At 45.5% G+C, this 25,633-nt stretch overlaps 1 protein-coding gene and 1 long non-coding RNA gene across 3 annotated transcripts in view; one reads left to right on the top strand and one right to left on the bottom strand.

The window, feature by feature from the left end:
• rtn4rl1b (reticulon 4 receptor-like 1b) overlaps nucleotides 1–25,633 on the top strand; it is a 156,963-nt gene that overhangs the window by 5,657 nt on the left and 125,673 nt on the right. The window lies entirely within an intron of this gene.
• Nucleotides 1,463–20,849, bottom strand: LOC135263417 (uncharacterized). Of its 2 annotated transcripts, XR_010332459.1 has the most exons (3): nucleotides 20,711–20,849; nucleotides 2,216–2,345; nucleotides 1,463–1,640 (listed from the first exon to the last, which is right to left on the bottom strand). It is a non-coding gene; the product is annotated as an uncharacterized LOC135263417 (long non-coding RNA). The 2 variants fall into 2 exon arrangements; XR_010332458.1 differs by lacking the exons at nucleotides 1,463–1,640; nucleotides 2,216–2,345 and adding an exon at nucleotides 9,945–11,729.

Genomic DNA, 25,633 nt, shown 5'->3' with positions numbered 1-25,633 from the left:
CTTGTTTATTTACAGTGGCTTGGCAACTCACCTCACACCTAGCATTTCCCAAGCAGTGTAGGTTTTTCTTTGCTTGGAAGTGTACAAGAGCAGTGTCCCACTAAGGCTTCATATTCAGTGTACTGCCCCCTAATTGCCTGCCAATGCACCCCCACCCCCCAACCCCCCATGCCCCTGAAGGGGTTGACTACAGTACTTGCTAATGGGAAGTGCTGAGAAAACCGTAAAAATCAGAGAGGCTTTGAAAGACTGCAGCTGCATGGGCTTATGGGAAATGAAAGAGAAACCTTGAGCCAGTCCTTTCCTAGTCAGATGCAAGCTAGTTTGTTTGTTTTTTTTCTTCGTCCAAGAGCCAAAATCTGGGCAGACATCACATTGCACAGTGTATTGCAATGTGTGCCTGATCACATCCTGGAGTCCTACGCGACAGCATATGGTGTGTGATATGTGCTGTCTGTGATGCAATCATCTGGAAGACTTCACAGCCCTCATAGGAATTGTTAAAAGTGTTTTTAATGGCAGGTCTTTACCAGATACACGCATTAGTGCTGTGTGAAAGTATTGTGTGGGCTGGCTGGAACAGCATATGCTTATTCTGGTCGGCCATTAAGTGCTTGCATGTCATTATTTCCGTGTCTGTGCACATGTGTCTGTGTACGTGTGTCAGTACCGTGCCAACATGGGTCTTTTGCGCAGTAAGATCCCGCTGTGCACCACATTGGGATTGCATATTTGTGAGAGATTGACAGAAAGAGTGAAAAGGCAAGGGAGCTATCGCTGATATACCTCCCTCTGGCCCCCGTATCTGTGTGTCTGAAAAATGTGTCATTCCAGTGCTCTGTGGTGAGGACCTGAATCTCTGCGGTATTCGGGGCCAAACTGGGTCGAGCTCGGGGTCGGCTGGAATCCATGCTGAGCCCGTCGCATCTGAGACACAGAGGTCTTCAATGGCCGCTCAGCTCCGCGTTAGAGAGGGGTCAACTCCCTCCCTCTCCCCCCCCCCCCTCTCCCCTCCCCCGTGTTTGCAGAACCTGTGGCGACCTTCGCTATCGAGTCGAGCCCGCCCTTTGGGAGCCCAAGGGCTCCGACGAGGCATTTCTTACATGGCGGGGTGTGAAATCGTATCCGCTATGCACAACGGTCAGCGCGAAAACTTCTGGCGGTGTAGTGTTTACGGAAACGTAATTATGAAAGCGCCCAAAAGACATTTGGTTAAGATTGCTGCGAGGGGGAAACGGGAGACACTGAGAATTTTATACGTGTTCGGTGACAGCCTTATTTTCACCCTCTTAAAGAAAGCAGCGGCATTCTATTACAGAGAAGAGAGAGCATTTTGCGGTTGTGTGCACATTCTGAATATTCCATTATGCGTTCTTGTCGTGGGGGTCACGGAGTCCGGTTTACTGGGATGGCTGCGAACAATTGAACTGTCCTTCCAGAAATAGATAAATAAACACATAGCTAAGTCCATAAAATAGATTTTTAACATTTGTTTAGCCGTCTTCTAGTAAAGATATTGAAAAACTGAGGTGGAATAAGGGGCTTTACTGATGGAACCGGGACCACACCACGAAGCCAGGAGGAAACAAACGTAGACTTCCTCATCAGATCTCCATGCACCTGTCAGTCCCCAGGGCTGTCTAAAAAAACGAAGCAATGCGCTTCTGTCAAACAGTGTGAAAAATCAATGTATTCTGTATTAGACGTCTGAAAAATAACCGATTTTGCCAGCGAAAGTGTCTTTTGCGCAAGCAATTTTCTGCACAAAATATCTGATCACATGCTGCAGTGTAAATCTGAATGCAAGTAGCTGTGGCCATTGATTGCTTGTTTTTGTCTGTTTTTGTCGAGTGCCACTCGTGCATTCCATGTCATGCCTCTTTCCGGTCAGTAATAGCAATTCGCGTTTCACCGCGCACAATTTTCTCGCCCACTTTTGCACATGGCTTTTACAGTAGAAGCCTAAAATACACATTACAATTTCAACATCATGCCTCTACTTTGTTGATCATTTATACTTCCTACTTGATATATTTTGGCCCCAAAGAACCCATTTATGATTATCAAACTTATTTCTCAGAGGTATGCCACGTAGCGCTGGCAGTTTGCCGGTGGTGTTATTACAGGGCATGGTTGGCATTTTTTTGTGTTAATGCGTCCCAACACAATTCAACAAGAAGCTTGTTGGACATTCCTACTGCCATTTAAATCTTACATTTGAAATGACAGAGATCCCCTGCAGTCATCATCATCATCATTATGAGTTGAGGGTTGATGTTGTATTCTTTTGGAAACAGGATCGTCACCCGTGCGGTGTGCAAACTGAGGAAGGAAGTGGTAGGAACCTGTCCAACAAACAGAACATAAAAGGAGCACAGGTTTAACCTTATTTGGTGTTGTAATTATAGTTTGTGAAATTATTTGACTCATTTTTATGTTGTTGTTGTTTAAACACAGTTCGTTATTTAAAAAAAGGCATTTTGTTTTAATATTCAGTGTATTAATATTCAGCTCTGGAAGGAGATTCCTGCTGTGCCGTAGCTGTTGTAATACAAAGCTGTCAGGAGTAAAACCATGGTCTCAGGGAGTTGGACAGTTTATTTGTTCTTTATTACAACTTTGCCAATGGAACAGTATGTGGGCTGGGGTTGCAGAACCTGGGGTGTGTGTGGATGGAGTCATACATCAGCTGCTCTGTTGCTTGAGGGGGGGTGGAATGGGTGGGTGGGGGGGGGGTGGGGGTGCATTTGTTGAGCCCCCTCCAGCGGATTATAGCACGAGGAAGAATTGTGGCCGTTTGTTTCTATGTTCCTTCCTGCTGTGCAAGTCTTTGAGTAAAGCTAGAAGAAATCAACACCGTGTTGAGCCCTTGTCCCCCAGATCGGTGCCTTGACCAGATTCAGTTTACATGCTTACTGCCTGTAAACTAGCCAATAAACAAATTTACCGTGACACTGTAATTGTCTTTGATCATTATTATCAATATTATACTTTACTTTTAATAATAATAATAATAATAATAATAATAATAATAATAATAATAATAAATCATCTTCTTCTCTTATAAACTGCTTATTCCTGGTAGTGGGGAAGGCTGGAGTCTATCCCAGCATGCAATGGGCAAGAGGAAGGGTTACACCTTGGACAGGTCGCCAATTTTTTTCACGACAATTAAATAAATAAATAAATAAATAAATAAATAAACAAATAAATAAATAAATAATCACCATCATCATCATCCATTTTATGTACATAGTGCCTTTCGAGATCTGATGGACGCCCTATGCTGTAAAGGTTCAGGATCATATGGTTGGGCTGATGTCTTCGTCCATCGTGACAATGCAGAATATGAAGAGTTAACAGCCAGGTTCACAGAATCTAATAATTGCATTCCATTGGTGACATTTCTCAATATAATCTACAGAAAGATCGTTTTGACGAATGAGTGTTGGCCGCGAGTTCATTCTTTTTATTGATGCCCGTGATGATGCAGTATCACAAGGCTTTTGATTGATGCTGTTATAATTGAGAACTTATCTGTAACGGTCAGTTTTGCTGATAAATTCTTGTCAGGTCTGGAGTGTGCACCGTGCTGGAAGTATAGCCGGGGGGGGGGGGGAGAAAATAATATTGGCTAAAGCTAAAGAATATATAAAGCGATGACTGATCGCTTGAATTGACTGAACATGTCTGCTGGAGAACTGGAATGGGCAAACAGAGAAATGGCGTGGTTGGGGATGCTATTTCAACTTGAAATACATATGCTGTGTGTGTGTGTACCTGAATGTAAACACAACAGAAAGAAGGCAAATGCACGTATCCATATATCTCAGTTGACGTATTGCAGTAATGCTCTCCTATGTCAGAAATATAAAATAACTTTTATGGGCCAACGTGGCTTTAGGCGGCTTTGATAAATCCTCCCAAAGAAAACAGACACCAGCAACAACAACAACAACAACAAACGTTTTCAGTCATTGGCTGAGCTTGTTCCGTTTTTGTTGCCAAGGCTTGAGAGTGGTTTGCTGTTTATCCAACACCCCGTATGAATAAGGATTTTTAGAAATCCCTTCTGAACCCCTAAACTACGTTAGCCGTTTGCTTTGTATGGTTGCCTGTGTGACACAAACCGAGTCTGCGATGAGGGATGTGTCAAACTGGCAACCACAGGAGCGATACAAGGCTCTTTTCTGTGGAGGGCAAGGCCCACACAATGAAAGCGTGCGTGTGGCGGGGTTCTGGCCGGCAGGTGCAGCATTTGTAACGCACAATACCTTGACGGTTTCAAAGGCCCAGCAAATGCAACCACCGCTGAAACCGGGGGAACTAGAGTCCGCGAGGGTCACAATGGGTCATTACTGTCGCCAGACCGTGCTGAATCTGCTTTGTGGGGCTTAGCGGCAGGGCTGTGGTTGCAGAGATGTACCAGTTATGCAAAAATGAGTCGAGTGGAGTGTTTTTTTTTTATTTTTTTTTTTTACCAGCTTTAAAAACCTCATTAGATGAAAAATATCACTGAATAAAAATTCACATTTTTATATTTTGGTATGATACCTCAAGAATCACATTTGCACCATCATAATGCATGTATGCTGTATGTACTGTATGATTGTGCCTCTTAGCCACTGTCAATCACACTTCCACTGATCAGTCACACAATTGTATACTGCTATGACTTGCAAGCTGGCCATCTTGTCAGAAGAGGGCCACTGAACAACAGTCCCAGTAAAATGAATTTGTATTATTTATTACATTTATACCAGGATAGCATAAAAATATCATAAAAATATTACACACACCAATCCATATTCATTCTGCTGCCATTTAGTAACTCCCCCACAGACTTACTCAGTAACTCACACAGACGCTTAGTAAATCACACACTGACATCCCCACTCACACTGGCATTCAAACAGTCACACACCCACTAACTCACTCACACACTTATACCCACTCACTCACACACTCGGAATCTCATCAATTCACTTGAAATTTCAGCTGATATTATAAAGTATACGTGTATGGCAGGATTTATTTTCCCAGACACTGTACCTTACAGGGCAATGCTGTTAACAAGTGTAGGATAGAAACACCAAATTGGCAAGAAACAGAATTTAAACTCAGTTTGGAGGTCCTTGGTGTAAAAGTAATACCAGTAGAGGACAGTGGGGTCAGATACCAGACCTTAAGCAATGCAACAGCCAACCTACCCACACACACACACACACACAACCAAGCTGAACTGTAGTAGCATATACACACACACACGTTGCACAATGAGTAAGAATGGTCTTTATACAACAAGGCTTATTCTTATGGCACACCAAAGCATTTACAGTGGTCATGCTAGCTCATGGAATGTGGCATCTTTGGAATGCAGAACATTTCAAAATCTGCATTTTACGCTAATTGACTTGCGTTGATAAAAAGAAAATCGATATTTTTGCCACTATTTTCCAACTCACAAGAATAACACAATAAAAGTATTTTGTTCATTATTTTATTATAACACTTCTAACAAAAGTGGGATGAAATAAGCTACAAATGTTTTGGCGTTCTGATCAAAACAGATTTTTGCCACACAGGCTAATAATATTTGAAAAAGTCCCTATGAGCGATTTCTGCTTTAATTTCCTCATGTTGAGCAAGCCAATAACAGCGTGGCATCTCGTTTTAGACTTTTCGTTCAAACTAAGTGCTTTCTCTTTGAATCTCGCAATGCTACCAACAGGTGTGTAAATATTATGATTAATAACAGAAACGTAAGAATCAAAATTGATTATCTCAATAAAAAAAAACAGGAGTAATTGTTTGGTTGTGGTTCGAGTCTGGTTCATCACCTCTTGTAATCTTAAAAAAATACCTCAGAATATCTGCATTATGGAATGCTACTCACAAGACTCACATTCAATCCACAATGATATCAAGTTCACCTTTGTTTGCTGCCATTGTCTTTGAGAACTGTGGCTATGTAGTCACCTGTCTGAACAGCTGTTATAATGGCGCAAACAGAGGTAGCTAAAACAGAGTAGGTGACTTGTGGATGTTCTAATCACTACATGTCAGTGCATTGTCACTCATTGTATGAATCCAATATGAAATTATTGAGCGGAGCCTAGCAGTCCGGTATCATCGCTAGCCCTCAAGAGGCTAGAAAAGCAGGAGTTGCTGCCTTGGACTCCTTGGAATCTGAGTGGGAATTTCATGCAATGCACCTTCAGAAATCACAGTTTTTGACCACCAGTGGTCCCATGACATGAAAAGGAACCCATTCAAATGTTCCTATAAAATTGGCTATTGATGAAGTCAAATAATTATTTTATTAATAAAGAGCAATCATATTTAATCATGAAAATTCCCTTTCTGCAATTTGGTTGTTCTAACAGTGAATACCATTATGGCCCTGGCAGCCCGACAGTGAGTAATAACTACAATATCTTGTGCAAGTTAGTGTTAAATATACAGATTCATCTAAGTGTAAGAAAAACAAATCAGCTATTCAACCAAATTATTAGGCTCCAGCTATCTGCAAGGCAACCAGTGCATTAAAAGCCAGTGTGCTTAAGGCCTGGTTTCCTCCTTTATGTCTTCCTCTTTGTGCTCTAGAAGTGAAAGACTCTGTCATTCACACATTCCTGTCACATACTTGAGGGTGGGGTGATGAATGGCTGCCAGGTATACACAATGGAGAGCACTGCCAGAGTTCTGTCCCAGATAGCGCTGAAACCTATACGCGTCTCGTGCTGTGCCTTCACAACTTTGTCACGTGCGTTTCTTGGCTATAAGCAAAGGTTACTTACATGCCGCACATCTAGTTTTTAATTAGAATTGCAGAAAGGGCCAACAATAGGCAAATTTCACAGCGTGGGACTCCCCAAGCGTCGCCGTGAGGTCAGCAGTGACCTTTCATGCTGAATTGGTTAGCATTAGGATTTGGGACGCGGGTAAACAGATTATACGTTTGATGCTATGAGCCGGAAGCACCAACGGTCTCCATACCAAAGGACTGGATATGATCTGTGTTATATCGGCACATAAATATGAATCATCCCGATGATGATCCCATCTCGTGTACCAGCCTGTTCTTCACGTGGGTGTTTTTCCTTCCCTCCTTTTGCCTGTAAGTTGCACAGGTCTGCTGATGAAGATGTGAAAACAAGCTTAGAAAAAGCTGGGAATTGAAAGTTTGTTTTGATCAATTATTCATGTCCAATTAAAAGACTAATCATGGTGTAAAGGTCAGGAGCAATGTGAAGTCCGCCGGATTGGTGAGGCTGGAATTATGGGGAAGGAGTTACGGCACGGGGAGGCAGCAGGCCCCTGATCTGCTCTCCCGGCTACATTAACAGCACATCCAAGCGCAGTTAGTGCCACGTTATTGTTTATCTGCTTAACAAAAAACCCCTTATTCAGCGATGGAAAGTGCTTACAGTGTGTGCATTTTCTACCTACTGCTGGAATAATTGCTGTAAAATGTCATTTTAAAGAGTTGCCGGCAATATACATCCCACCCAGGATTCCAAACTCGTGGCTCTCCTGGGTAATTTGTTAATCTAACTGCTACATTGCGACCTGGTCGTGCTTCAAGTGTAATCCCCCACGCGCAAGTCAGGTGTCTGTACTGTGTAATGCGCTTGGGTACAAAAATGGCAGTGTGCATTATTGTTGAATTTCTACCAGTATAACAGATTCTGGGTCCATTCCAACACCAAGGGATCAACTGCCCCTCACCCCAACCCTAACTGGTTGCTGCTGACATCACAAGAAAGAATGGCTTGCTGATTTTGTCTTGTTGCCTGCACATTCTTTACATTGAAATGAGCTAGCCTCAAAACTACAGTGCGTGTCATTTCACAAATGCTTCTGACAGGTGCTTTGCAATTACTGATTGCTGCGACCATATTTGCATCTGTTCATTTTAGTATAGCTGGCAGCAGTGAACTCACATTTAATTAGCATTTGAGCGTACGGCAGTACATTTTTGTCTGAAACGTGTTTAAATACGCTTGATTGAAGAAACCGAAGGTTTCGCGTTACGCGATTAACCACATCGACGCTCGGTAAATATGACGTTTCCTTAGCGGCGTTCCTCCGCATCGTGTGTCTCTCAGCTTGGATCTCCATCTGCAGAGCCTGGAGCAGAACGTTCAGAGCCGCTGGGATCTGCCTGCCACGGCATCCGAGCGCGGGCAGCCGAGGAGCGCGGAGAGCCGCTACGCCCTCACAGTTGGTGAAATGCCATTCGTTACAAAACGATTCGCAGTCCTCAGATACATTCTTTGTATTTTTCGCCGGTCCCCAAGTTCCACTCTTGGAACGTTTTCGTCAGAGCTTTGTTTATGGCATTGTAGGCACGCACCAGCAATAAAACTTCCTGTTCCTATTTCCTACTTCTGGCACTATAAATGGTTGTGCTTCTGTTCGGCCCGCTTTGGCCATTTACTGCACCGTATTGGTAAGTGGCAGGAAAGCCCGCTCAAGGGCACACGTGATATACATTACGGCTGTGTAAAAGTCATAGAACCGATTCTATGACCTCAGGTTTGGTTTGCTAGCATATTCAAGGTAATAAAATTTTAAGAATGGTAATCTTAAAATACAGGAGTGGCATCTGTAAGCATTTGGACGGTGACACACTGCGTGTATACATACATATAGATGAATTGAGGAAGCAACATAAAAAATGAGAATGATGCTTAGTATTTTGGGGTATTTACATTCATACCAGGTACATTCATACTAGGAATCACATACACGCACTCACATACAATATACATGTGTGTGTGTGTCTACACATACATATAGTTGAATAGCGGAAGCAACTGAAAAAATGAGTGATGCTTAGCATTTTGGGGTTTTTACATTAATTACTGATGAACCGTGTAGGAATCACATACATACACACACACACACACACACACACACACACAGTATATATGCGTGTATGTGTGTGCGTGTTTGTACACCTACATACAGTTGAATAGAGAAGCCGTAGAACGATGCGTAGCAGGAAGTGTGGTTGAGCTTCCGTAACCACTCTCATGCGCATCCTTGTTTTGCAGCCTTCCATACAAGCTCTGGATGCATCCTGGTGCCCTCTGGCTATCCCTGTGTCTGGCCTTCTCTTTATCTCGCCTTCAGTGCACACATCTGTCTCCACTTCAAATTCGCATGTGACAGTCAGTGCACAAACCGCACTATCAAACTGCAGCAAGATGTCTCTCTCTCTCTCTCTCTCTCTCTCTCTCTCTCTCTCTCTTTCTCTCTTTCTCTCGCGTGCTCGCTCTCTGCCCAAAGCCCCTTTCGTTTGTTTTTGTCTGCAAATGGTACCCCATTTGAAGTCTTCCATCTAATGTCCTCTAGGGGTTGTTCCGGATTAAAACGTGTGGGTGGAAACTGTTAATTGGTGAAAGAGATGAGGTATTGTTATCTTTCGAAGGAGTAATATTCTTAGTCGTAGTGTCACTTTCTCCCCCCAATACACTCCTCTGCTCTTCCCATCTTTTCAATTCACCACCCCCTCCTTCCCTTTGCTGCCAGTAATGAGACATGATCTTGTGACAGCGAGATCTGAATTGAATTTCTCTAATAGCCCGCGCCCCTGTGTTCTGGCGAGCGTTATCTGTGCTCTCGCTGCTGTAGCGGCATGGCGGGTCGCGGCAAGGAGACGACGGGGTTCGGGAAAGCGAGCCGTCCTGAGCTTCGTGGGGATTAGCATGACTCACAGAGTACCGTGCAGCGGAGAGCGGACTCTCTATCACCCCCCCCCCCCCCCCCACCCCCCTGTATCCCGCGAACAAATCCCGGGGCCGCGTAAACGGCCACCGCGATTGATACAAATGACACCCTTCGAAGGGGTGGATGGTCAGGTGATCACTTTTGGGCTATTGTTGCAGACATTGGCTTAGCTATGGATGATTTGCATTTATTTATTTATTTTTCAGAAAAAGCCCTGGATGGAAGTGTGATAGACAGAATTTCTGTTGAGAGATAGCGAGGCACACTTATTTTACGCATTTCATAGCATGTGTGGGATTGCAAAGCTCTGTATCAGGCTTCGGCTGCAAATCTTCAGCATTTGAGGGGAATGATTGTAGGGATGGGGGGGGGGGGGCAGACAGTCTGAAAGGGGCCAAAAGTACACAGTGGCAGTGCGACCGTTAGAATACTGATGAAGGAATTTGCGCCTAATGCTTTTCTCCACCCTTCGATCTTATTCTTTTTAAAATCGATGGCGGTGGTATTTACCGCACGCCTCGCTATGCTATGGTCTGGGACAGCTATTTATCATATGAAAAGTATATGATTGGCAGTATTGATTTTGGCATGGACACAATTGCTCCTCTGTAGGGCATCAATCTTCTGATCCATTGGACTGATTCAGGGCATGAGCATGGCTGAAATTAACTAAATAAATGTGCAGGTAATGAAAGGGGGAAAAAAAAAACTCTGGTTTGAAAATTCTCACTTGAAGGGACAGGAATATAGACCCAATGGTAGTTAGATTAGACATGCAACAAGTTTGAGCAGGTTTAGATGTCATTTCTACATTTCCAGTGCAAAAGGTACTTGACCTAACTTGCTTAAGAAGATATTTAACTACATAAACGTATGATCTGTAATCTGTTAGATTTGTATGTTATGCTGAATAAAGCCATCTTCTACATAAATTGACAAATAACTAATTTGTTATTCCAAATCAAACAAAACCAAATTTTCTTCTATTTCTGTACCGCTGATGGAGTTAACTTGATTTGCAGGGACTTCTTTAAATCCCACGTTTTTCTTTGGTGACAAAAGGGCTGTTCAGCCAGCTTCCGGATGACTCTGAAGTTCCCTTTACTGCAACATTTGAGTAAGAGCTTGCGCCACCACAACCCGGCAAGTGCACAGTGGCCGCAATTGAAGTACCAGGTGCTGCTTTGTCTGCCGGAGATAACGCTGTTAATTGCTGCAGCCCTTTCGTTCACAACACAGATTCAGGTTAGCGTTCCTCCGCCGGACGCGGTGCTACCTCGCTTGTCAGGCACCCCGCTGCTTAGGCCCCTGCACGCTAAAAGAATGAGAACACGGCGTACCTGAGCCGTACAGCGGGGGGTCTTCGAACGGAAGGTCCGTTTTACATTTCCCATGAGCCCTACTGGTCACGCAGGGCTGAGGGTGAGAAAGCAGCCATCTTCAGGTGCCTGCAAGATGGCGACATCATTTGCATTCCGCACATGGCCACCGATTTCCCTTAATGAGCGCACAAGTGTAAAGCAGTGGCGCTACATTTTGTTTTTGCTCTAGATGTTCCAAGCTTACTTCCAAACCTGCAGGAATACAAAAACTGGGCACCAACCCCCTGTGTGGTTGGCAAAGTAAGCCATTTCTCATAGATTTCATTCTTTCAGCATAAGGGTTTTTTTCTCTTAAATGGCTCTCTTAACAAAAATAAAAGGTCCTTCAGGTTAAAGCAATGTACCAAAGGATTCGCTCAATTTTGCTGCCACATCCTAAAGTTCCGTAAATGAGGGCCTCTCATGGGACGTCGCTTTGAGGAGTCCAGCTGGAGTTTTGTAGAGGCGGAGGAGGAGTGCGCCTCTGGCTGGATTTAATGCTGAGGGTGCACAGTGTGTCCAAGCTGCTGTTTTTTCCCCCCTTTTTTCATTTTTAATCTCGCCGGGCAGCTCGGCAGATTTACTGCCACTGACAGAGGTTCTGCGAGGAGATGCCGTTTCTTGTTTTGCCTTCAATCAAAACAAAGAAAAAAAGAGAAAAATAATAACAGATAATAGATAGATTTACTACAGTGTGCAGTTTTATCTGGGCCTGATCACTGTTTTTCATTGCCAGGGCAGACAGGGAGACCAGAAAGAGAGATAGATAGAGAGAAAGAGAGAGAAAGAGAGGGATAGATACATATTTCTAGAATTTTAACACGGCTTGTCCTCGGACACCTTTGATTTAGGACCCCATTGAAGGTAAGAAAAAAAGGAGGGAAGGAATCACTGTGGTTGATGGCTTTATCCTGGGGCAACACACATGCCCCGGAACCTATTTATGTTGTCATGGTTATCACTGAAGTAATGGTGTTGTGCTCGTGGGTGGAAAAGAGGCACTGCCCACATAACCCAGCTTGCCTTTCCACCTGAAGGCCCTTATGGTTTGGAACCGTTGTGCACCACTGAACTTTTTGCACCAAAATCCATTACGATATGCTGCAATAGAATGACCCGGAAGGTCATGTCGGTTGTGCACCAACGCAACATACTGTATGGTTGAGATAACCATTATGTATGAAACAAGGCTTCTTGATTTCTTTAGATGTTGATAACCTTTGCTGGTACATAGAAGCTCTACGTTAATATTGAATTATGTATTGGCCAGGACGAGAAGATACATTCATACAAGTTCATTTCTTTTTCTAATGGGAAAAGATTGCATTTCAGCAGAATTGCTTCATTCCTTCCCAAATGTACAGTCAATATATTGCAAAGAAACACTGTTTGGTTAAGAACCTGATCCTTTTGTCATGTTGCTTGTATAGATAACTGTACTCTGTGGATTTCTGTGTGTTTTAGACAGTAAATGTAATTTTAGCCTTAGACCATCGTCAGCTCATTTGCACTGCAGTGAGTGTTAGCATCTGACGGGGCTGACTGGTTATAGTGTGGGCCGACCAGAAGACCTGAAGCCGAAAGAAGGTGCCCAACTGACGGAGCGATGTCGAGCGTGAGGACATGGGGAGGAGCCCGAGGCAAGGGACGGTAAAGGTGGATGAAATGAAAGGGGTGGTTGGAGAGGAGGGACAGATAAAGATTGAGGTGGTTACTGGGGAAAGAAGAAAGAAGAGGGTGATGGCAGCAAAGTTTGGAAGGGGGAAAAGGATTGGGGGTGGGGGCCATGGAGGTGAATGCTCATCCAGATAGAAAGAACGGCCAAAGTCAAGATGGAGGGTTATGAAGATGACTGTTAGGGTGACCCGGGTCTCATGGAGAAATGGAGCTGGTGGTTTTGGAGGCTCAGCCGTCCGTGGGAGTCTGCCGGCACACTAGAGCTACATAATTTCTATTCATTCAGCCTTAATTGGAGTACGCTAAACAGTCCGTTCACCACCAGTAATGGGACTCCAGATAAGAGGTTCTTTGGAGAGCAGTATGTTGGCATTTTTCATTTCTTTCAACCTCGCAAAACCCGGAGCACCTCACATCATAAACCTGAATAGAGGAGGAATAGACAGGAGCGCTCTGAGGACCCGGCTGGACCGCACAGTCCCCATTTTCGTCCCTGTTGCGGAGACCCTGAGATTTGATCTCGGCTTCTTTCTCCGAATCGAAATCATGACCAGTTTGATCCCTAATTTGATAAACGAAGGCCCAAAGGCCAGGATAGACCCGGACCGTGAGGGCGGCCGTCGTTTTGTGCCGGCAACGGGTGGGTCTCAGCCTGCACCAATCCTGGGGAGATTCTGGAGCGCAGGCTGGTACTGGCGTGTGGTTAGAACTGCGCCACAGGACAGGGGAGGGGGAGAGGGAGGGCGAGGGGGAGTGGGAGGGCAGTTTTTAAGAGCTTGCTGGTAGAGGCGGGAGAATTGGGCTGTCTCTGGGAAGCTTAAAGCACCTCCGAGAGTAAGTGGCTTATTGCTCGTCGGGCTGAAAGAGTGAGGACACGAAACACCCTTGAGACGACACTGATGCATCATACCGGTGAGCACAGTACATCTGCCCAGAGGATTAAAATAAAATAGATAGATCATCGCCCCACCGAGCTGGCGACTGAGGAAGGAGAGAAAGTATAAAACGATAAAACGTTCTCGCCTGTGCGCATGTGCGTGCATGCTTTTGGCCATGTGTGTGTGTGTGTGTGTGTGTGTGTGTGTGGGTGCCTTTTTGTTTGTTTGTGTGAGTGCGTGTATGTGTTTGTGTGCATGTGTGCATAATGCGTGCACGTGCGTGTGCATATTTTTCTGTTTCTGCAACTACGTGCATGGGTGTGTGTGCGTGTGCGCGTGCATAATGCGTGCACTTGCATGCATGCATTTTTGTGCTTCTGCGACTACGTGTGAGTGTGAGTGTGTGTGTGTGTGTGTGTGTGTGTACAGGCGTGTTTTGTGAGTTTGTGTGTGTGTGTGTGTGTGTGTGCGTGCGCATGTCTACATGCACCAGTACACTGGCAGTGCCGAGAGAAACCCACTCTTAAAGATTTGAATAAATCAGGTGATTTCTTTTTAACTTTATAAACTGCTGTTGCAGGATGTGAAATCCTGTTTCTTAACACAGTCTGAACTTCGCAGTGAAAGGTGCAGCTCACAGAAATTCAACAGTTCTGAAGGCGGTGTGATGTCAAAGTGAAGTTCTCCACCGTCGCACCGCAGTCTTAAACAGCCTCTCCAAGTGCTGCGCTACTCAAACTTCACACAAAGTGAGCGGTCAGGTTCTGACTGGTACACTTTTGACTGGTGGAATTTATATAGTGTAGTTAACGGTAATGGGTATTATGGAGATTCATTTTCTGTGTAATGAAAATATCACATTACAGTCAGCTAGGCTAGCAGGTGTCAGCGTTCCAGCATAGATCTCTTATGTTTCAGCTTGCTCATTTTAAGTAATATTATCCAAAGATGATTAAGTTTTTATTATAATTTTAATATCATGCATTTGCAAATTGTAATTAGATTTTTCTAATTGTACTCACACAGCCTGACAGCGTTTTAAAACTCTCCGTCGTGTAACCCGGTGCAAGGCGTTTCCCGACCTAGTCTTGCGTCAGGCAGGCAGGAGATGACAGTCTCGTCTCAGCAAAATAGGTCTTCGCACACACTGGAGGATACAAGGCCTGCGCGAAGGCCACGCGTACGACCGCGGCGCCAGTCCCGAGCTCCCAAAGCGCCGGAGGAGCGCTGCCGGAGTAACGGTTGCCGAGCAGCGGCGGGGCGAACCGCGCGACGGTGCGTCGTCCAGCAGCAGAGCGCGGAACAGCTGCAGTGCGTCGCAGGTGCGCCGGGCACAGCGTGGGGGCTTGTGTTTACACAGACAAGAGGGCCCCCGTCTTCCTCTGTGGGGGGGGTTTGGGGCAGGTGCTAAGCTCTCAGATCACACAGGATGAGCACGGTATGCCCGCTTCATCACGAGCGCAACCACGTGCCAGCAACTCAGGGTTAAACCGCCCTCCATTTTAGAGAGAGAACGGCTCTTCTGCACCGGGATCCCATTGCAGATGATTTGACAGGTTTTTTGGGGGCTGGGTTTGGTGTGACAGGCTATGTCCGACCCCATTTCGATTCAGACAGCTCAGGAAATGAATCATCGTTCAATTTATTAACCGAATAATCCACAAAGAACATTATGCTCATTTTTGGTTTCATGAAACTCATTTCAGTTCGGTTCCTGGATTGAACAAATCGAAATGGAATTGCCCCCCTGAGACTGTGGCGTGTCACACCCCCTCCTCTGAGCAGGCGCTCCGTGCCCTGCCACCACCCCCCCCCCCCTCCCCCCCACCCCCTCCCAGGGGGCCTCGGCGGTTCCCAGATGTGCGGTAGATTTGAGAAGGAAGACGGACAGGTGTGGTGAGGTGGTGAGGTCAGGCCGGGCTCGGTCAGACGGGCCCCGGGTGAACACCGCCAGTCCGATCCGGCAGACTGACATGGCAGGTCAGGGAGGGCTCAGCATAAATTATGCACACAAATGGGAATTGTTACTCAGAGCAACTTAATCACCAGGGCCCTGTCGAATTGCCAAGTGTTTTTCCGTCCTGCGCCTTATATGCTGGGAAATTAACGGTGGTAACCCAAGCAGAATGCGGTTTTGGGTCGGGGATGAGTAAAGGTTTGAGCACCTTCCAGATTCCGAGATGTTTTCTCAGCAACAAAACTCAATTAAGATTAATCTCTTCACCCAAAAAAAGCCACTGAGAACACATTGTAAAGGTAGTGCAGGGCAGGCCTACTAGACAAATTGAAAAATCTTTCCCGGTAAATTGCAGTGGCAGTGATTTACTCGCCTGCTCTGAAGGTATTGGGGGAAAGGTAGACAAGACACAGTGAAGGCCGTGGGAGCATGGCTTGATTGCCTTGTTTCTGTGTAAAGTTGCATCTGTTTAATCATTCTATCCGTCTCCCCTCCTACTCTGTTGAGTGAAAACAGCCTGTTGAAAAATACTGAAGCTTTCAGCAGGCTGCATGTGCGGCCTCCCCACTGCCTCCCACCCTTAACACAGCACCACACCGAGCTGCACAACTCACGCCCTCTCATACCAACACTTTAACACACTGCTACCGAACACATTCCCAACATCCATGTTGCACTATTAGACTGCCTGTTATACCAACACTTTAACACACTGCTACCGAACACATTCCCAACATCCATGCTGAACTATATGACTGCCTGGCATACCAACACTGTGACACTGCTACTGAACACATTCCCAACATCAATGTTGAACTATATGACTGCCTGGCATTCCGACACTGACACCATTACTGAACACATTCCCAACATCAATGCTGTTTTATCCAACTGTCTGTAATACCAACACTGTAACACACTGCTACTGAACACATTCCCAACATCGATGCTGAACTATATGACTGCCAACTGCCTGTTACACCAACACTGTAAAACATTGTTACTGAACATATTCTGAACATCGATGGTGAACTATCCCACTGCCTGTTAGGCTATATGAACGCTGTAACGCAATGCTACTGAACACATTCCCAACATCAATGCTGAACTATACAACTTCCTGGCAGACCAGCACTGTAACACACTGCTACTTAACACATTCCCAATATGGTACCACAATGAACTAACAAAAACTCACACTGTTGTTAATTCCTGTCATAGAAAAATTACCACATAGTGCTTCTGAATACAATGCTTTCAAACACATTTTAATGCAAAGTTGGTGACTCTCTGTCTTCCAACACTGAACACTTTACCAAATGCCATGATAGGGATGGGTGATTTGTTGTAACGATAATTATCAAATGCAATAATGGTCGTAGCCACCATGTGGTGCATTTCCTTTCCTTTATTTTTAATTACAGTATACCTGAACGAACTAATGAGGCGGCCTGAAATGTTTCCCGAGAAGCTGTGGTATCTGTCGGATGTTGGTAAGACAGCCAATCAGGACCGAGGTCATACAGCTTCCATGTGATCATGCGATGTGTTTTTATGATAATAGTGATGACATTATTTACGGAAGCATTTCAGTGCTTTGTGGTGGTTTACTCAAGTATATTTAAAGAGAATAGGATGTTAAAAAAGGCAAAACACCACAGCTACGGCCATTACTGAATTCAGTAATTATCATCACGATATATGGCCCATCCCTATGCCATGACTTCAAACACTATGAACACACTGAAAGCACTCGCTGCCTATAATGCCAACACAGCTCCTACATGCACTGTAACACAATGCTAGTTAACACTCTCCTGAACACTGCCTCCTAAAATTGTGACGTGCCGCAGCTGAACGCGTTGCCTCTCAGTGATGCGATGCGATGCAATGCACTACTGACATAAAATGGCCTTATAGTGCACACTAGACCTTATTTTGAGTGTGGGCTTCTCTTCCACCCAAAAGCCTATCCGCTCTTTTGTCTGAGTTGTTGCCTGGCTTGCTTTTCTTGCTGCATGAGCCCCCCCTCCCCACCCGTTCACAGTTCATGCTGAATTATTAAATAGTGTTTTGATTCCCTGAGTGATTGTGGATGTGGGGCTGCAGTGTTCAGCAGTGCAGTCATGTTGATTATTTCTCTTTTTTTCATTAGACACTTTTTCCTCTTTCTCTTTTCCTAATCATTTCTGTCTACTGCTCCTGCATGTGTTTACCTGCAACCTAACCTCGTACGTTTTCAGGATAGATAAACAAAAAGAAAAATGTTTTTTTTTTTTTTTTGTCTGGTGTTCTCTTTTGTACTCTTCCGCTGGTTCTGTATTCAGGTCAGTATTCTGGGAAACATTGGGGGAGATGGGTAGCGGGTGGGGGTTCATCTCTTTCCCATAATGCAACGGAAGCACAGCGCGTCCCATATTTGCTCAGGGGGACAAACTCTTTAGGGAGAACCATCCCTCTCCCTGTCCTTGTTTCAATATTCAGAAAAACCTAGTCTTGCAAGGGCAGCTCATTTCCTAAAAGATTATACCCCCCCCCCCCCCAATCTTTGTGACAACCAGCAAAGGTCCAGTCCAGGGCATCTACCCTTTTCTGTGCAGGAGTTTGAGCAGGGAGAGGGTGGGGAGATTTTCTTGACAGTACACACACTGCAGTAATGGCTCTTACATACCTTGTGGGAAGCAGCTGCCTTTCAGGCACGAATACTTCATTTAACGCTTTGCTACCTTTCTTTTTATGCGAAACCCCGGTGCAATTTTAGGACCGGCAGGGCAGAAGGAGCGCTGCGTGGTCGCTGGCATCGTGTGCCGCGGCGGCGTTAGCTTCAGCGCACCCGCCGGGTATCTGCAGTATTTCACACCGAGTGTTGTGCAGCGCTGCAGTTTTATTAATATGGAAGTGGGCTATGCAGAAAGGCCGTCTGTACTCATGTCTTCTGAATACTCCACTGGCAGAGCAAACAAGCCGAGCCCCAGCACCCGTCCTGGCTGAGTACTAATAAGGAGCTCAAAACAAGCTATCCAGAAATCCGATAATGGGAGGGGGGGGGGTTTGCTGCTGCCGTAGTCGTTTACCTTGTTTTCCTTCTTTTTCCCGGAGCGTCGCTGGCTCCCTGCTCTTAGAGGGTGGAAAGCACGTGCTCATTAGGCCTTTCGCGACTCATAATGGAGCCGCTGTTGGCATTTGGGGGCCGCGGATCTGGGCTCGCTCAAGTGGGCTCTTTGCGAGGCATTATTATTTCATATCTGTGTAATCACAGGCTGCGCATGAGCCGCAGTGCCTCGCCGCTGCTCGCCGCGTACCGTTGAGTGCTTATCGATGATCAGCTGAGAGGCGGTGGGGGAAATCAAAGAGACAGGGAGGCGTATATGCTCTTCTGAACATATGTAAGTTTGTGAAGAGGCCGCTCGCGTCAGCGTGCGGTAAAAACAGGACGGTTTGTGATGGTGCGTATGTTTTTAGGTGGGTGTGAGCCGCGCGGCTTCCTGCGGTGTTCTAGCCGCTAACTGAACGCTGCATTTCAGAGTGGCCTCGACCCGTAAACGTGATGACATCGATTCGCCATCATCCATTTTCTAATTGCAGTAGAAGCAGTCCGTCATGTATCATTGTCATGCAATTCCGTTCCGTTTCCTTATGGGTTTTTGTTGCTGTAATGGCTTTTGTCTCTGCTTTTTATTTGTAATTTGCCCTTTTATTTTCCTCGGTAAAGGCAGTCTCCATTGTTTCAGAAACCGTTCCAGTGTGATGCATCGTGCAACACGATACACTGCGATTTTACTGGAATGGGCAGAGAAGTAAATTCTGTTTGATTGACTGAGGGAGAGGGGGGGAATGGAAAAGAGAGAGAGAAAGACAGGTGCACACTCATAATCTCTTTCTCAGAAGCCATTGTAGCCAGGCACTCTTTGGGGCCCCCCAGTAACACGGGGGTAATAAACCATAAAACCCAGTTATGTGCAATAAGGGGAGGCAAGATACACTTCAAAAATGTCTAAGTGTGAAAATCAATTCCGGTAGAGTACTTTAGAACTACAACAGAGTATATTCAGTGCCTACTGAACTCATATAAATTCTGCAGAATATGAAAATTATGCAGAATATGATCATGAAAATTAAGGCTAATGAAGAATCGTACACAATCAAAATATTTTATTTTGGCTTGATTTGAACAATATACACATTAGAACGTTTGGTGTAAAGTCTACTCTGATAAAGTACATTTTGCTCTCAGAGTACATTTGATGCCTCTTGGACTCATAAATTCTGTTACAGTTAAGTTAACGCTGAGCTTTTTACTGTGTAGGCGGTAGCTAGCACGCCTAGCCTGACCGCGCGTCCCTGCTACAGCCTGGATGCTCCAGGGCTCTCTCCTGGCTCGGCTCCCCCAGCTGTGAGCTAGGTAAACTGGGCTCATCCATGCAGTTCCAAACAGCTACACGCCCTCCCCTGTCACAGATTTCCTCTACACTTATCGCTCGTCAGGCGTTCTCCAGAATGTCATATGTTCTTTTTTTAAGAAGAGCGGAAGCTGTAATGCCACGTTGGCATTTTTAAAGACTACGCAGAATTCCAGAGCAATGTCTGCTGTGTGGATGTATCTGGGAAGGAGGGATGGTTGGGGAAATGAAGCTCATTAGGAATGGCCTGTGGCCTTATGGGGAGAGAGAGGGAGGGGGAACAGGTTGTCAGAGCTCCCATTCAGTTGGATCTGTTTGTTCAAAGGGTGTGGTTTTCTTTTTTGTTTAAATTAGGCTTAAATAATCCAGACTTATGCTTTGATTCTCTCATCACTTTAAAGTATTTTCTTGTTTGCAATTGTTATTTCTAGCCTACCTGGTCCTATCAGAGAGTGAGAGGCATAGCAATCATAGCTATTATGCAAAAAATGCAATTGCTCATTTAATGCACACACACAAAATTACCTGCAGATGTTTAGCTCATGCTAGCTGCCTAGCCACCTGTTAGGCTACAAACAACGCTAGCTACCTAGCCACCAGTTAGGCAACAAACAATGCTAGCTAGCTTTACATCAAATACCCAACAGAGACATCAATTTATACATTTGTGTTCAACAAATAAATAAGCATAATAAATACCTGCTTGGCTGGAAATACAGGGATGCATCATGTTGGGCTTGCACAAACAAATCCTGCTTGCTGGTGTGTGGATGCCATAAAATCCATGGTGGATGCATGCTGACCTTGCCATTCTACTTCCAGGTCAATCACCTGTCAATCCAAAACACATTAACCAATGGAGATGTATAGCCCACCCACATGTGAAATTTGTGTCAGAATTGCAACCAAGAAACCTTGAAGGAAAGGCAGAGATTTGATCATCGTGAATGAAATGGAGAAAACTGTAAACAGAAAGATTGCTGTTTGAGTCAGTTAAAAGCCAGATAGTTTGGACAGGCATAGAAAAAAAAATGACTTGCACTATTCTTCCTCTCTGTTCCAAAACCAAAAGTCTTACATTTTACTCTTGAAATCAATATTTTTTCTTACTGATATTTATTGCTTTGCTGTCAATCAGGAATGTTTGGCCTTTGCTAAAGGTGTTTTGTCTGATACTTTGACGCACGTCTGATTCCGGATGTTTCCTGCTGATGACACCGAGTACACGGCGTGCGGAGCCTGTGAGCGTGAGGAGCCGGCTGCTCCGCGGCCGTGCGGCGCTCGGGAGCCGCACGCAGCGCTCCGCTGCTCCGCACGCCGCTGCTCTCTCTCCCGCCGGAGGGGTCGAGCTCGCCGTGTGTTTACTGTTCCTGCCGGAGAAACATTTATCTCTTTCCCCCCTTACCGGAGGCACGGCTGCTGCTCGCACAGCCTCCCCGACCAGCGAGCAGCCTGCTGGGCCGGCGTCTGTGCCAGCCGTCAGTCCCCTGGCATTTTGTGAATGGGCAGAGCGGCGGCGGCATCGCGGCGCCGGCAGACAGTGGAGACTGGGCATTGAAGATGAGGAGCGCTGTTGGAAGCGTGTAAAGTGCTCGCTCTTGCCGCCAGCTGATCGCCGCCGTGCCGATTCGCGAAGCGCTGGCGGGCCGACGGGCCGACGGGCACCAGCGGCGGTCCAATAGCCGCTTGATTGCTGGGCCGCTTCATTCAAAAAGCCTTGTAATTCAGACCCTCTCCGATGTCTGATGGCTCGCGTTAAACAGGTGCGATTTAAGCGCGCTTCGGTCGCCACGCCCACTGTGCAGCTGAGCTGAAATGCGTGCCTTGATGTTCCTCGGTGTTCTTATTGCTTTCCTTTCGCTTCTTTCTTCGACGCCGAGCTGCTGAGCTGCACTTAGATTACGTTAACAGTGGTTCTGGAGACTGATTATGACTGCTTTTACAGCCCATATACTCGTTCCGCTTTCTAAATTAAATAATCCAATAAAAAGAACACTCCACGGCTGAGTGTTGAGACAAATAATTTACTTTTAATTGCGCTCTTTCATGTTACCTGAGACAATTGTTAATGATGATAATGTAGTGTTAGACAGGGAGTCTGCTGAGCAGGCCTACTGTATAGAACGTGATTTAATTTCTATTAAAGTGTAGGAAATGCAGAAAAAAACAACTTTTATTCACCGTAGCTCTTTAAATGTCTAAAACATTGAGAGGCGCTTACCAGAAATTCAGGGCACCCCCCCCCCCCCGCCCTCCCCACCGCCCCCGCCACCGAACAACCCACTAATAGGATCTAAAGACCTGGCTGCAGCGGAGGGTGGTGGTACAGCTGGTGGCACTTCCCTGGCCCACATCAAAGGGACTTCAAGCCAGGCTGGGCGGGCGGGAGGGAGGGCGGGGAGGGGGGGGGGTGCGGGTGGGGGTGTGAGGAGGCAGTCAAAAACAATTAGCGCTCATTAACTTAGCGTGTTAAAAGGCATCCTGGGAGGTCAAACAGACACGCATTTCCATTAATTGGACAATGATTTGATCAGGGTGACCTTTACGCCAAAGGAGCGCGTTTCTGTAAGCGTCTTACCGGAGGACGGACGTCATGTTCGCTATCAAATCATTATCACATTGACTGGGGGAAAAAAAATGTTAAGACGACCAATTGACATTTTCTTAACAGCCGGGCTTGGCAGCCCCTTCCCAGCACGTGTAGCCTGCCCCCCAGGCCTTAATTACGGTGTGCGGATTATGAAGTGGTGTAATTACCTTCTCCTTTCCGTGCTTCGGCCTCCTATTTTATGTTATTTTGGGCCTGAACCGTTGAGCCTCCCTGCCCTGCCGGTCAACAGTTGGGAATTTGCACAAGGCTTCTGCATTTGATCTCCCTCCCCCAGTCAGCGTGGGGAGGCAGGAAAGCGAGAGAGCGTGTCGGCTTCACAGCTCCTGCCCATTCACTGGTCAGTACAGGGCTTTGAAGTGTGGAAACAGCTTCTATTTTTAACGTCTGCATCACAGCTTAGGGGAGGGGGGTGGCGGGGGGGACACTCCGACAGCCAATGTAGCGAGAGGCCATGTCTGGATCCCCTCATGAAGGACAGGGGACAGAGAGGGGCAGCGACGCCAGGTTATTGGAACTTGACAGTAAACACTAAAAAGAAGAAATATTTGATATTGCGTTTATTATATTTGATTGTATTTTCGGTCTCCATGGGCAGTGGAGACCCCTGTGTGCCCGAGGGCCGGTCCAGCCCATCTGCAAAGTCTGTCCTCAGCATCCCGTCTCAGGATGGCATTTTTTAGGGCTGCGACTGGTGCAGACAGGACACGCACGCTATTTGAAACCTTTTTTTGCGTGACCCGTTTGAGATGGAAGCCCTCAGACGACAAGGCTGTTAGGAGCAGGTGCTAAAATCGCAAATATGGCGACTGAAACAAGCGTTATCGGTTTGCTAGATGTCTCTCTGTCTAGCCACCGCAGATCGCTTGTCGTGTTAGTAGTGAGTGAGAAGATGGAATCCTACCTGTCAGCGGAGGGTTCTGTGTAACGGCTACGTTGTGATCATCATCTACTCACGGACAGAAGGAAGGAGCACGCAGTTTCCTGTTTCCTCAAATTCCAAACTGCAGAAATTTAAAAAAGGAGGGACAGTGGCTAAAAAAGGAAAAACATTCTCTGCACCTTGTATTTAACTCTTCATCCATATACTGTATACAGCTGGATGTGTGCAACTGAATCAATTCAGGTTAAGTACCTTGCAGAGTCATACAATCGTATTGTGCCAGGGGGGATTCCAGCATGGAACTTTCTGGCGAAGAAAAAAAAAAAAAAATCAATCTCCCTAACCATTTACATCTCTCTGCTGGCCCATTTGAACTCAATTTGAAGAACAGTATACAGGGGTACGTGTTCGTAGTGCACGGAGCTTGGCGAAATCACTGGAGATTTGAGCCAACACACTTCTGATCGCAAATCTAGGTCCCCATTACCAAACCAAATTGCTGTTGTTTCAAATATCCTTTTTCAATCCAAAGAAGCCTGTTCTCATGGCACCCAATTGAAACACTGTGGCAGTTTCTACCATAGAAATAGAATGACTAGAATGGATCTGCACATATGCACAAGAGCCTCATTTTTATTGCCATTGTCTGCTTTATTATTTGCCATTGTGGCAAGTTACAGAGCTCTAGCAGATGCAAGCACAGGCTGCAGGGATATAGTACCATGGACAGTCATAAATTGAAATTGCTAATTTAAGAGCAAGTAAACAACTAGCTTCAATACATTCAGCATGAATAATGTAATCAATACTGGTTAGTGATCATGTAGAAAGGGCCAAGTTGGAAAACGGGTTCAGATTGAATCATTCAATTCTTTGTTGAACTTCTAATGCAATCCATCATGTACAACAGAAGCCACATTCTAAACTATCCAACTATCCCCCATGAGTACATTCATTGGACCATATTGAATAGTTATATGGACACCAAGTGCATTCTAAATGAAGACTCCTTTTGAGGTTATGAAAGACAAAAAATATGCAAAAACAAATGCATCTCACAAGAATGGAGTTTTGGCAAATAATACAAAATAATTAAAATTAATTTTGCGTTCCCAGCATGAGTCCATTGGCATGAGTCCATTGGCTACAGAGGATTTTCTTCATGCAGACGTGGCACGTGCTGGGTGTTTACTGGGTGTTTACTGTCTCAGATTGTAAAGGGGGTCACCCACAAGCGTGAACATACACACGTACGAACGCATCAGCCGTGTGCTTGCATGTATATTATGCAGGGAGTAATCCGGAAATCAAAGCTCCCACGTAAAACAGCCGTTGGTCGCTCTCAATTGTTTGTCAGGGCCTTTTCATTTCTTCCTTAGAAACTAGCTGGATATATTAAAATCTCTTCTCCATTGTCGCCAAAGACAGGTTTGACACTTTTGACACTTTCTCTACATGCCACTCTCCGCAGTATTTCCCTGCCTCATTGAGAACAACAGGGAAAAGTGCCTTAATGCTTTAAAAAGTTTAATTCAATGCCCATGCTAGGCGTCAGACATTGTGTCAGGTTTTACAGAGCTCTGGGAGGCTTTGAGCTCATGAAAGGAAGACACAGTTGAAATCGTCAAGAAGGGAGTTGAACTCGAGTGAAAACCGTTCTGTTTTGGAAGAAGCACATCAGTGGGGAGCTTCCAGCGTGATAAGAGGTGCAGCCCATTCTGCAGACTCCTTTACTTCTTTACCCAACACCTTCATACATAAATGAAGGCTGTTATTTGGTTAAACAAGGAGTGGCATGCCTTCTCTAGTCTGCCCATAGGCAGTGCTGTGAGAGAGGAAGGAGAAGGGGAAACATAGATGGATGGGGCACAGAGAGAAATAAGGAACGGATTGACAGATGGAGGCAGGAGTGAGGTGGAGAAATACAGGGAACAAAAGAGGGAGGCAGGCAGTCATAAAAAAAAGTCTCGAATGAGGCAAGCATTACATTTTCTTTTGTTTCATAAGACCAGTGTTATTTGTGCTATTCTGTCAACTCACCTGATCAATGGCTTCAACAATCTTTGTCTTGAAACAGCAAGCCCCGGGCACATATTAACTTGTAGGCCTTGCTAAGCTCCCACAAACATTT

The sequence above is a fragment of the Anguilla rostrata genome, chromosome 9 (assembly GCF_018555375.3).
Source record: "Anguilla rostrata isolate EN2019 chromosome 9, ASM1855537v3, whole genome shotgun sequence".
NCBI lineage: Eukaryota > Metazoa > Chordata > Actinopteri > Anguilliformes > Anguillidae > Anguilla > Anguilla rostrata.
This window is presented reverse-complemented; position numbering and strand designations above follow the sequence as displayed.